Here is a 13,237-nt window from a genome sequence, read left to right as displayed (position 1 = left end):
GGTGGGGACAATGATGATGATATAAGGAGCAAACCAACCATATAACAGGTTCCAGCAAGTTCCAGAACATAGTAATACCGTTGCACTTTTCCACCCTAAACTTGGAGGCAATGGTGCAATAACCAAACTTTAAATATGCATTATATTTAGGGGTTAGGGCATGTATGATACAAACGATTCAACAGAATTTTAAATTGAGTAATCCTTCAAGAGTAAAGAGAAAGTTTTGTTTAGTGTGAAAAGTTATAGAATTCATCGTGGAGTTGAGTACACAAAGTGTTTGAGTCAAATAACATCAAGTACCATGAAAAGTGCAAGAAATTAGAAAATGTTGCAATTAGTTAATTTGGATCACACTTTGTCAGAGAAAGGATACTTAAAAGGTTAGAAGGTATAATGAACCTCACACATGCTTGAAAACTAAGATATTTTGCGATCGCAAACAACTTGATTATCATGTGATTTGTGCCACTACAAAAAACTCATAAAAAACTAATGAATCTAGAGGTGGAATCTCCAAAAAAAACCAATGGTCAAAATGTCTCCGTTGTATTTGTCTGCGGAAATACTAAAAAAATTCAACTGTAAAACATTATCGTCGAATTTATCGGCGGATAACTTTAAACAATAATAAGCTCACCAGTAATGAGTTACTAGTAGATTTTTGTGTATGCTGCTAATTACCAAATTATTACATTCACAAACAGAAATTAAATATCCATGGTTAACCTAGCCAACCTAATTAACGTAAGATTAACACAATTAACTATCTAACTTAATCCAAATCTAATTTAAATCCTAGTTACTCTAAATAAAGTGATTAACCATATGTCACAATTTCATAATAAATAATTTATAAATGAGAATTGAATTCTATAACCATGAATTATATGTCTTAATTAGAAATAAAAATTACAATAACGTTTAATAACTTACAAGATTACAAAACTAATTACACTAAATTTAAACTATATCACAATTTTGCAATAAAAAATTATTTATTATAAATTAAAACTATGAAAATTACATTAATACAAAATAACATACAGCTGAAAAAGAAAAGGAAAAAAAATTATTCACTTACTTGAAGACAGTAATGGCGTGAAAGAATTTTCCGGCATGGTGGCAATAGTGGTGGTCACTAAGGGTTGAGGAGATGAGTGTAGTGTTAGGGTTTAGAAAAATTTGGCAACAATGTACAAAATGGACGAAGGAAGATAAGGGAATTCCTAGATGAAGGAGGAAGGGACGTGTCACAATTGACAGAGAAAAGCGGCGACGGCGGCAACAACTCGCAGAGGAGACAATATGGTGACCCAGGATAGAAAATAGCTCCCAATGGACGCTCCTCGACAACGATGTTGGCTAGAGTCGTGGGAAGAGGTCGATCACAGCGATCCAATGGCGAATGGTGGGGCTAAGAGCGAGAGAGAAAGAAAGAGGGGAGAGAAGGGAGGTTGGTGATGTTGCAGAAATGAGGGAAAGGGTTCACAAATTTGAATTTAGAGTGAATTTTATCGTCGAATTTACCAGTGGAAAAGTTCAATAGTAACGATTAGGTCATAACCGAAACGGCACGTTTTATTTAATTGTCTTATCATCGGATTTTTTCACAGGTAAATCCAATAATAAAATGCGCTCCCATTAATTATTTTTCGTACAACTCGTTATTGTCGGATTTAGGGTCGAAAATATAAATCTAATAGTAACATTTCATGGATGATGAATTTAGTGTTGCAACCGTCAAAAAATTCGCCAATAAATTCGACTGTAATTTTTTATACTAAATTCACCAATAAAATCGATGGTAATTAGTATTTTTTTTTTTTTTTTGTAGTATTCTTTCATCTCTTTGCTGATTAGAATGCAAAGAAGCTGCTTGGTAAATATATAATTCGACTAATTAGAAATCTAAACCCAAAAACATATAAATAAAAATAATAGTTAACAAATAAACTTTAGTTTTTTAAATTAAATGCATTAATGCCTTTCAAACCTTATCCTAAATATCCAAACAACTTATAAATGTCTACCACCTATCCTAATCTATTATAGACTTTATCCCAATCCAATGTCTACCACATATCCTAATCTATTTTTATTTAACTCTAATCACTATTATTCTACTTCAAATTGATTCATCAATACTAATAAACAATATCAGTACCATTCAAAATCTATTTTTAGTTAACAATAACGTTGTCATTTCTAATATAACATGAAATCTTCTAAATCAAATAGAAATTACTATAGTAACCTCCTTATTGATGTTTTCAATAACATAAACAACATCGTCTAGCCAGTAGAGACGATCTGCTTCATCCATAATCCCGCTTTTGCGTGATTATCGTGTTTATCTCTGGAATCTCTTGGGTAAGGTTTTGGAAGGACGATGGAACTGGTAGTTAGTTGCTAGATTAAGCGAGCTTATGGATCTCCCTCAAACTAATCTGTGGGAGCCTCTAGTGAATTAGCCCTTCCCTTTTCAACGTAGTTTGCGACAATCTCCTACGAATTTTCCTGGCACATAATTAATTTATTATAGCCTGGAGCGAACTACTTCAAGCTCCACCAATTCATGCTACCCTCCCGCGTATTTATGTTTAATTGCTAAGCTATTGTAATCTGTTCTAGAGTTCCGCAAAGTATGTTCATATGCGTAATTCATTTTAGTCTTCAAGGAATTACATAGAGACAAAAGAAGACCGAAAACCTTTTTACAAAAGTTATATTTGGGTAATATTTATCTCTATTTGATTTTTTAAAGTAATTTTTCCATATATTAGCTATATGCTGAGAAGATGACAGCGGAAAAAAAATAAAAGAGTAAAGTAACAATTAGGTCCCTGAAGATTTCGATTTCAGACAAATTAGTCCTTAAAGAAAAAAAAAAGTACCAATTTGGTCCTCCAGGATAGCAAACGGTGGGCAAATGATGTCTTTCTATCAATTCATCAACTAAAACCTAACGATGATGCTTATATATACTGTTAATTACTCTGACATATCTATCTATGAAAGATAGTAATGCAAATAACAACTTTTGAAACGAAATTTCTCTTATTTTGATAGAATTTGTGATAAATAAAGAGTAGTTGATAAAAGATATATGAAAACTCAAAAGATAATAAATACTTCAACGTCCAAAATTACATCATTTTTTTACTCATGTGATAGTAACAAGACATGCACCACTGTAAATAATGAAATACATGAACAAGTCAGTTTCGTTTCGCACTATTTATTTATAAAAGGACATACATGTCCACCGTTTACTATCTTAAAGGACCTAATTAGTACTTTTTTTTTCAAGGACAAATTAGTCCAATATCAACATCTTCAAAAATCTAATTGTCATTTTACTCAAAATAAAAAATATTTAAAGGTATATTGCATGTGGTAGTCATTTTTAATACAACCATAAAAAAGATAAAGCATATTTTCTATCTTTAACGTTTGTAATTTTTTTTTCAAAAATACATTTAATGTTTAATTTCATTCAATATTATCTTTAATATTTTTTATTCATTCAATTTTGTTTCTAATGATTTTAATTTATGTCAAAATTACTCCTAAATGTTTTCAATTTTATCCATAATATTTTGGATAGAACTAACGTTCATAAATAATTTTAACACAATGCAAATCGAAATTGAATGAAATTAAATATTATGTAAATATTTTAAAAAATACTTAAAAACAACAAACATACTTTACTAAAAACAAAAATTGGTGCAAATATAAAATAATGAAAAATTGCTTACAACGCCACCCTTCCATGATCGAGGGATGAATTAAAGTTGGTATGCCTTGTCATGAAACCCGTTGGCCATTCTTTAGTCATCCAATGTATGATTGCATGACCATCACTAATTTAGTATTATTATTATTTTCATATCTAAACCGTATCTTCTAAATTTTAATCACAGCTGATGATCCTATCCGGGAGTAGGTGTTTCATCATTAATGATTAATAATATTGTTAGATTATATATAATTATTATTATTATTTATGTATTTTTATTTGTCGATACGAATTCATAAATTTTAATATAGATAGGCCGAATTTTAGATTAATTTTTAATTAATTTTTATTATATTTTTTCATTTCATAAAAATAATTTAGACATAATTTATGGTTATTAAGTTAATTTTTCAAAAAGTTTATCAATATATATATATATATATATATATATATATATATATATATATTATAAATTTTTTTCACAATTTTATTTTTAGTATGACAACTATAAAAAAAAAACATAACAATATCAATAATATATTATGAAATTATAAAATATCAATAATTTATAGTATATTTAATTAAAAAATTCTCACATATCTTATTAATTAAAATTAATTTTTTTAAAAATTTAAAAAAATTATAAATTATTAATTATTCGAAAAATACAATATCTTTATAAAAAAATTTTAAAAATATAAATTTAAAAGAAAAATAAGTATTTTTTTTATAAAAAAATTTAAAATACACAATGTAATTACTAAAATATAGTTATGTAAGTCATTATTAATATTTTATATAATAATATAAATGTTAAATATGTTAATATTAAAAAATAAATAATTTTTTAAAAGTAGATATAATGGTAATTATATAAAATCTAATTTAAAATATACAAAGACTCGAGAGTATTATAATATTAAACTGGTTTAGTAAAAAAATATTAGGGAAAAGAACAAATAGGTCCCTGACCTTTCGTCTCGCGGACATTTTAAGTCCCTAACCTTCACAAAATTTGGACGGATCAGTCCCTCCGTTCAACTGTCTCCGTCAGGGACTGATCCGTCCAAATGTCTTCGTCCCGACCCGTCCAAGTTTTGTGAAGATCAGAGACTTAAAAGTATTTTTCAATAGTTAGGGACGAAAATATCCGCGGAACAAAAGGTCAAGACCTATTTGTCTTTTTCTCAAAATATTAATAAGCTAAATAATTAAGACATAAATTTATTACATAATAAAAAATAATACATATAAAAATTATTAAATTATATAATATTTTTTATTTTTTTAAACACATATTTCATATATAAATATAGTTTTTTAAAAATTTTAGGAAATCAAAGCTACTGCTCGTCCCACTAAATTCGTCCCTGCTTGCCATGGCGATCTTGTTCCTGGGAAGAACTAATTCCATTATTCTGTTCTTGTTTTATTGCAATAGAACCTTAGTATTTGGAACTACTGTTTATTGGATCATATACTATCCCTGACTAATTAAATTGTGTTGTCTCCCTCTGCTTTATATTTAAGCCTAGGTCATATAGTCTTTTACATCTTTAATTTGGGGGGTCGTTGCTGGATTTTTAGATTATATTACGTAAATATTACGTAAATGTAAATAAGTGGTAGCAGCGCAAAAACAAGTAAAGAAGAAGAAAGAAAGAGAATTGTGTTCTTTAATTTTGCCAAGAAATTAAAGAAGCGAATCTGTATTATTATAACTATCTTTGACAATATATATTCTTTACACACGGTTCTTTATATCCAAATTAAATTCAGTAGATATGGAATTGTTTGCCATACATCGTTGGAATCTTCTAGGTAGACACAAGTGAACTTAATATATACCAAGGTATATTCTCCCATTTAAGGTTAAAACCTTCGAGACAACAAAATAGTTGATGCTTTGGATTTGGATATGGTTCATAGACCATATTTTCCATTTAGAGGGCGGGTAATCGGGTATCTCTTGAATTAAAAATGCCACTTTTAATTTAGTAAAATCTACTTATCTACTTAATATATTAAAATTGGGTTTTCCCCCAATTAATAAATGTGAGATGTCGATCTCTCGTAACTCTATTTTTCTTCTAAAATGAAGTTTTTTATTCTCTATTCTAAATTATTTTATAAAAAATATCTTTATTATAATTATATTATAATTAATATTTAATAAATAATACATAATTATACTAATTTAAAAACATATCTTTATTATAATTATATCAAATCAATATTTAATACATTATTAAACTACTTATCAATTATCAATTAAAAATATTTTTAATTATTTTAATAATAATAATAGTAATAATAATAATAATATATGATAATGAAAATTATTCGTGATATCATTTATTGAAAAAATATAACATAAAAAAATATCATTTTTAAAATATCATTTATTGTATATAATTCATAAAAAAATATGTTTGACTTTTATTATTGATTAAAAGATAACCTATTTATATTTTGATTAATTTCATTTATTATTATTATTATTATATTTAATTTACAGAAAGATAAATTAATAACCATATTATTATTTATCAATATATTAATATTGATAATGATTACATAAAAATTATTTAATATTTAATATTTAATATTTTTATATTATTTATTTTTTGTATATTTTGATATATTTATAAATATTTTTTATTATTTTTCTATGCTATATGTTTACCTCTACTATTTAAAATTTCTGGATCCGTCACTACTTTTGAGCGTGTTTCTTAATTTATTTTTTATAATTTATTGAATACAATTTATTACAGTAAATTTATTATATCAACTAATTGATTTGATTAGATATTTAAATATCACACGATTTATTATAATTCATATCAATCAAATAATTGTAATTTATTATATCAATTATTTTAATTCATTAATTTATAAGGTACATAATAGCATAGATGATTTGTTACTTATAATGATTAAATACAATAAATACAGATTAATTTAGTTAAAAAATCATTGTCTCATATGTTTTTCTATTTATTTTTTTTAATTTATTAAATCCAATCAATTATAATAAATTAATTATATCAACTAATTAATTTAATTAATTATTTTCTAATTTATTTTTTTGAATTCAATAAATCAAATAAAATCAATTATACTAATTTTTTGTATCAACTAACTGATTTGATTAATTCTTAAAAATATTTTTATTTAATTTATTTTATTTATTTAAATACATGAATTATAACTGATTAGTTATTTAATTTTATTACGATAAATATCAAATTCTATTTCGAATATAAAAATATAAAATTGTATTCCTTCCATTTTTATTTTACCACTATAAAAGACCATATATGCTAGAAGAAAATATCATTCATTTACCAATTACTCTTTCATTAGGTAGCTTTTACAACAATTCTTTTTCTTCCTATGAGGCGTCGTCGCAAGAAGTCAACTATCATGGACACAAACCACCACACACAGTGGCGGAGCTTAGTTCAGACAAGGGGGGCCATGCCCCCCAAACTTTTTATAAAAAACTTAGTAGTACTTTTTCAAAAGATAAAAAATAGTTCAATTGACTTAAATACTTTATTATGACTTAAAGTATCTAATAAGTTCAATAAACAACATTCTCTCTATCTTTAAGTTCAAATATAAAAAATTAGATATTTTTTATTTATTTAATTTAATTTTTTATATGATAAAAAATAATAGAATATTCAATAAGTATTAATATTATTGTATTTGTATAAATTGATAAAAAAATTGAATAAATATTATAAATTTTAATATTTGTCCTTCTAACTTTTTCTTTACATATTTTATAAGATATATATTCAAATTTTTATATAAAATAATAATAAAAAATCAAAGAATTGATATATTTTTTAAGAGGAAGGCTAATATTTAAGAAGGAGAACATATAACTTTTATAATATCAACACCTGTAAATAGTTCTTCTACTTTAATGAATCACGAAGAAAGTGAAATATAACCTTCAAAAGTTCAAAAAGTTACATCTGATGACTTTAACCTTAACTTTTTGGAACGAGATCTTGAAAAACGGCTTTAAATTTGGCAATATCACCTAAACCAGAGAGATGAGATTAGACGAGCTTATCTTGAATGGGTCCATATCAAAAACATTTTGACAATTATTTTCTATCTGGCCCCCCCAAAATTTTTTTTCAAGTTCCGCCACTGACCACACACTCTTCAACTCCCGTGCTCATCATTCAGAGTAATATATGATATGTTATCCATGAAGCATTTATAGACCATGGTATTATCATGTATGCATAAATAAAAAAAATTCCGTAATTAAGTTTAAGTCATTTACCTGTTTGTGTGGTATATTATAGCATGAAATTACTTTCAATTTGTGGTGTGCAATGATATTATGGTTTAATTTAAGCTTTTGTTTTAGAACTGTGTTATGATTTTATCTCACCATTTTCTCTTAGATATCAAGTTGATATATTTTTATTTATTATTATTAAAACGGAGGTGATATAAAATTTGTAAAAAAAAAATAAAATAAAACTCTTACACTTAATTTATTTTATTATAGTCTTTTATCCCTTCTATTTCTTTTTATTTTCTTCTTATTCATTTTATTTTTTTAAATATCATATAATTTATTATAATTTATACCAATTAATTAATTATAATTCATTATATCAGTTAGTTTAATTCATTAATTTATAATATGCATGATAAAATAGATTATTTGTTACTTATACGTTTATTCTTCTAAAATTTAAATCTGAATAATTATATTTTTAGTTTTAGTTATGAATAAAATATTATTAATAATAAATGATAATTAACCATTCATACTTTTAATCAAAGTGTTTGGATGATTTTTATATTTATTAATATTAATTATTGATTTTTTTCGTCAATAAATTGCATTATAATTTTATGTTAGTTCATAATTGATTAATGATTAATATTCATGAAGCTATATTATTCTAAATTTTATATTTACAAATAGTTTATTTAAATGTATTTTAAACATAAAAATGTATTATTTTCAATAATATCATACTTTTACTTTTTTTTTTATTATTCTAAATGAATATTTTATCAAATACTAATTAAAACCATCCTTCCATTTGCTTTTACTAATTTATTATCTAACTATTATATAAAATTAAAATCGTATTAATGAATTTAATATTAAAGTTAATTTGGCTTTTTATTTAGAGTGTTTTTTGATTTTTTTAGTCTAATCAACCAAAACTATTCAATTATAAATAGTCACTTCTATCTTATTTTATATTATTAACTAATTAAAATTACTAAAAAAATTTAATAATACAATCCTGTTTTATATTTTTATATTTAGTTCAATACATCTAAGCTATATAATAATCATTTTAATTTTTATATTTTATAATGTAATACTACATACATTAATAGTAAAATAACATAGTAAAATTTCATGTTTTAATATTAAATATAAAATTAATACGTACAAAAATTTATAAGCTTTTAAATCAATACGAATCATTGTAAATAATACTTATTTATTGCATAAACAAAGAAATACAGAATCTTAAGTTTAGCATATAAAAATTTAGGAACATGTTATATGTACAAATGTAATTGCATAGTATTATTTTTTTTAAAGGTGTAGACCAACAACTCTAATTTTATTTCACGGTCAAATTTAAAAAAAAAAGTCGTAATTTTAAAGGTAGTCAGAAAAAAATAACAAAATTAATAAAAAAAATAGTTAACTTATATTATTCTATTAATTTATTTAATATATTAAATCATTTTTATTTATATTAAGATTAATTTTAAATATTTTAAAATAAAAAGTATAATTAATTATAATTTGCATCTAAATTATGTTGAATACATGATATTCTATTGTGCTGCTAAAAGTAAAAATGAGATAACAAATATAATTTTATTTCTTAATTCAGTATATTTATTTATATTTTATACTTTTTTTACGATTAATTTTATACAGTATTGGTATATTAAATAAAAATACCTGTTATAATAACAAAAAATAAAATAAAATTTCAATCAATAATTTTATATTCTTTACTTTTTCTTTCAATTTTATTTTGGATTTTAATTTATTACTAAAAGGTAGTAAAATCCTATTAATATTGAAATAAAGTTGAAAAAGGTCCATAGGTAGAATAAGTAAAATAATGTGATACCCACATTACAACATCTAAATGAAACAATGTAAGATCTAAAGTGTTTATCTTTCTCTTTTTCGCCATCTATTATACTATCGATTCTATTATATAAAAATCGATTTTTTACATTTAATGATAGAGTCAACGTAGCATGTTTTTGAGAGTGTTTCTTAATTTATTTTGTTTAACTCATTAAATACAATTCATTATGATGCATTAATTATATCAACTAATTGATTTGATTAGATATTTAAGTATCACACAATTTAAAATTATGTATATTGATTTGATTTTTATGATATATAAATTTAAGAAATAAATTAAAATAATATAACTTATTACTTATTTAATTTGAATACAACAAATACAAAATTAATTTAGTCAAAAGTTTATTATTTTCTAATCTTCTATACATAAAAATGACAAAATAAAATTGTAAAAATAATTTTTTTATCGTTTTTACTATTTTAATTTTATTTTCTTTGCTTTTTTTATATGTAATTTTATTTTACATTAACTTTGTGTATTTAATAACAAAATATACTCATATTAATTCTATCATATAATAATATATTTTTCTCCTATGTTAATCAAAGAATTTCAATAGTTATCAACTACATCTAATAGAATGACTGAGAAGTGAGAACTACGACAAATTAAACCCAGATTCAAAATGCTGAAACGAAGGAAAGAAAACAGTGGATATATGATTAGAGAAAAATATATAATAACGAGAAATATACTAAAACTGGATTTTTCCTCTAACTAATAAAAGTGAGGTGTCAATTTCTCATGAATTCATTTTTCCTCTAAAATGAAATCACTATTTTCTCTTCTAAATTTATTTTAGAAAAATATCTTTATTATAATTATATTACAATTAACATTTAACGAATAATGCATGATTATACTAATTTTGAAAAATATCTTTATTATAATTATATAAAATCAATATTTAATACATTATCAACTAATAAAAGTGAAGTGTCAATTCCTCATGAATTCATTTTCCCTCCAAAATGAAAGCACTATTCTCTCTTCTAAATTTATTTTAGAAAAATATATTTATTATAATTATATTACAATATTACAATTATATTACAAGTAGCATTTAATGAATAATGCATAATTATAGTAATTTAGAAAAATAAAATAAAGTCCAGTAATTTATCTTTCGACTGCACACGTATGTAGAATAACTTTTAAGAAGGAGTCACGTATAGTAAATATGGTCGATGATTGTAAAACTGTATACTAACATTCATATAATGTTATTTCAGGTATATGTTTTGCAGATATCAAAGAAAAGTGTTGAGTTATTTTTTAGTGGGTTTAAATTATTTATTCTTTATTAGAGAATTTTGTGCATTAGAATTCTCTAATAATTTATTATTTATTTTGAGCTGATTTTGATATGTTCTTACTTGATAGTAAAACAACATATAAAAAATTATTGGTGAGTCTAAGTATTACTAGATTATTTATGGTCACATTAAGTATATATGTTTGATTTATTGAAAAAAGTAAATTACTAAAACTAATTAATAACTATTTTAGAGTTAATACATTTAATATTAGATTAAGAAAAAATAAACAATACATAATATGTTACATCTTTATTAATCAAATTATTATAATTTAAATTAATCTTAACAAAAGAATTTAAAATTATAATTCCAATCTTATCACGTACATAACACGGGCTATTACACTTGTTTTGTTATAAAAAACTAGCTTTAGGATTTTTGGTAATATTTTGCCACATGAATTCTAAAATAATTATGCTATAATAATTATAGTGACTATATAAGTGCCGTTGAAATTAAAGTCATATTTTTTATAATTTGGTAATATTTTTTTAAACAACACTTTTATTAAAAAAAAAAAAACGTTACTTCGATTTTAGTAATACTTTCTAAAATACCATAATTACCGCAGTCATCATATAAGATTTATCATATTAATTTTTTAGGATAAAATATATATTTTTTAATATTTGTAATTTTTTTTAAAAACGTTTCTAAGGTTTAACTTTATTTAATTGTATTTCTGATATTTTAGTAGATTAAGTTAAATATTCAGAAGTAATTTTAATATAAATAAAAAACGTGAGCGATAAAATTAAATAAAATTAAATATTAAGATATACTTAAAAAAATTCACAAACGTTAGATATAAAAAATATTTTATTCTAATTTTAACTAAATTTTTAAAGTGGTGTCTAAAATCTATATCTTGTACTGATTTGATCTTTAAAATTTTAATTGCATTATTATTATTTCCAAAATTGATCTTCAAATACTATAAGATTGCATTTGGAAAAAATACTGAAATAGATAATTTTTATATTGTGTTTGGTGTAAAATATATTGAAATTAATTATTTTTAAGTATCATATTTAGTTTAAGATAAATATAAAGATTAAGAGGTAGATTTAAAATTTAAAAAATTATACTAAAATTTTTTTTAAAAAATGTTAGGTTTTAGTCTTTAATTTTAAAAATTTTAATTTTTTTTATTTTATTTTTTAGAAATTTATAAAAACTATAATTTTATGTCATAAAACTGAAATTAATTGCAGTCTACCATCAAATATAATGTTAAATTTGTCTTTCAACTTCAATTTTTGTCTCTAAAAATAAATATTATTTAATAATCTCCTAACTCCATTTCAATAAGTATCCCGCTTTGATACCCTACCCTCGAGTTGTTGTAATCGAGCGAGTGTCAATGCTCGTGTGCTATTATGTTGCGTTTGTTTGATAATGCACAAACATTAATACATAAATACAGTGGTATATGTCTATCGTTTGTTTATTAGGCAGTGTTTGGTTGTTGTCTCACAAAAATAGAGACATAGATACAAAGACATAAATACACATGAACACAAAGATACACAAATTTTATAATATGTTTGGTGATAATACACAAGACACATGTATTTAATTCAAAAGTCCATTTTATCCCCAAACTAAAACAACTCAAGTGTTAAAAAATAAAGGACAATGGTTGAAATTTTAAAAAATAATTAGGAATAAAATTGGAAAAATTTGTGTCTCATGAATTGTGTCTTAGTGTCACAATTTGAAAGAGATACACTAAATACATGTCTTTTATGTGTATCTGTGTGTAACCGTGTCTTTTAAAATTTTATGTCTCAGCAAACAAACAGTATACACGTACCACCGTGTCCATGTCTCTTAGGTAGCGTTTGTTTTCGGGGGCAGGACACGGAGACATGGACAGCACTTGTTTAAAAAGTGTTTGGAAGCAGAGACATGAACAGTTATCTCTTTCTTTTCCAAGTACTCTCTCATTTCTGTAGAATTTTTTATTTGGGGTAAATAATTCTTTT

This window comes from Arachis ipaensis, chromosome B9 (assembly GCF_059453495.1).
Source record: "Arachis ipaensis isolate K30076 ecotype BB chromosome B9, ASM5945349v1, whole genome shotgun sequence".
Classification (NCBI taxonomy): Eukaryota; Viridiplantae; Streptophyta; class Magnoliopsida; order Fabales; family Fabaceae; genus Arachis; species Arachis ipaensis.
Note: the sequence above shows the minus strand (reverse complement) of the source record.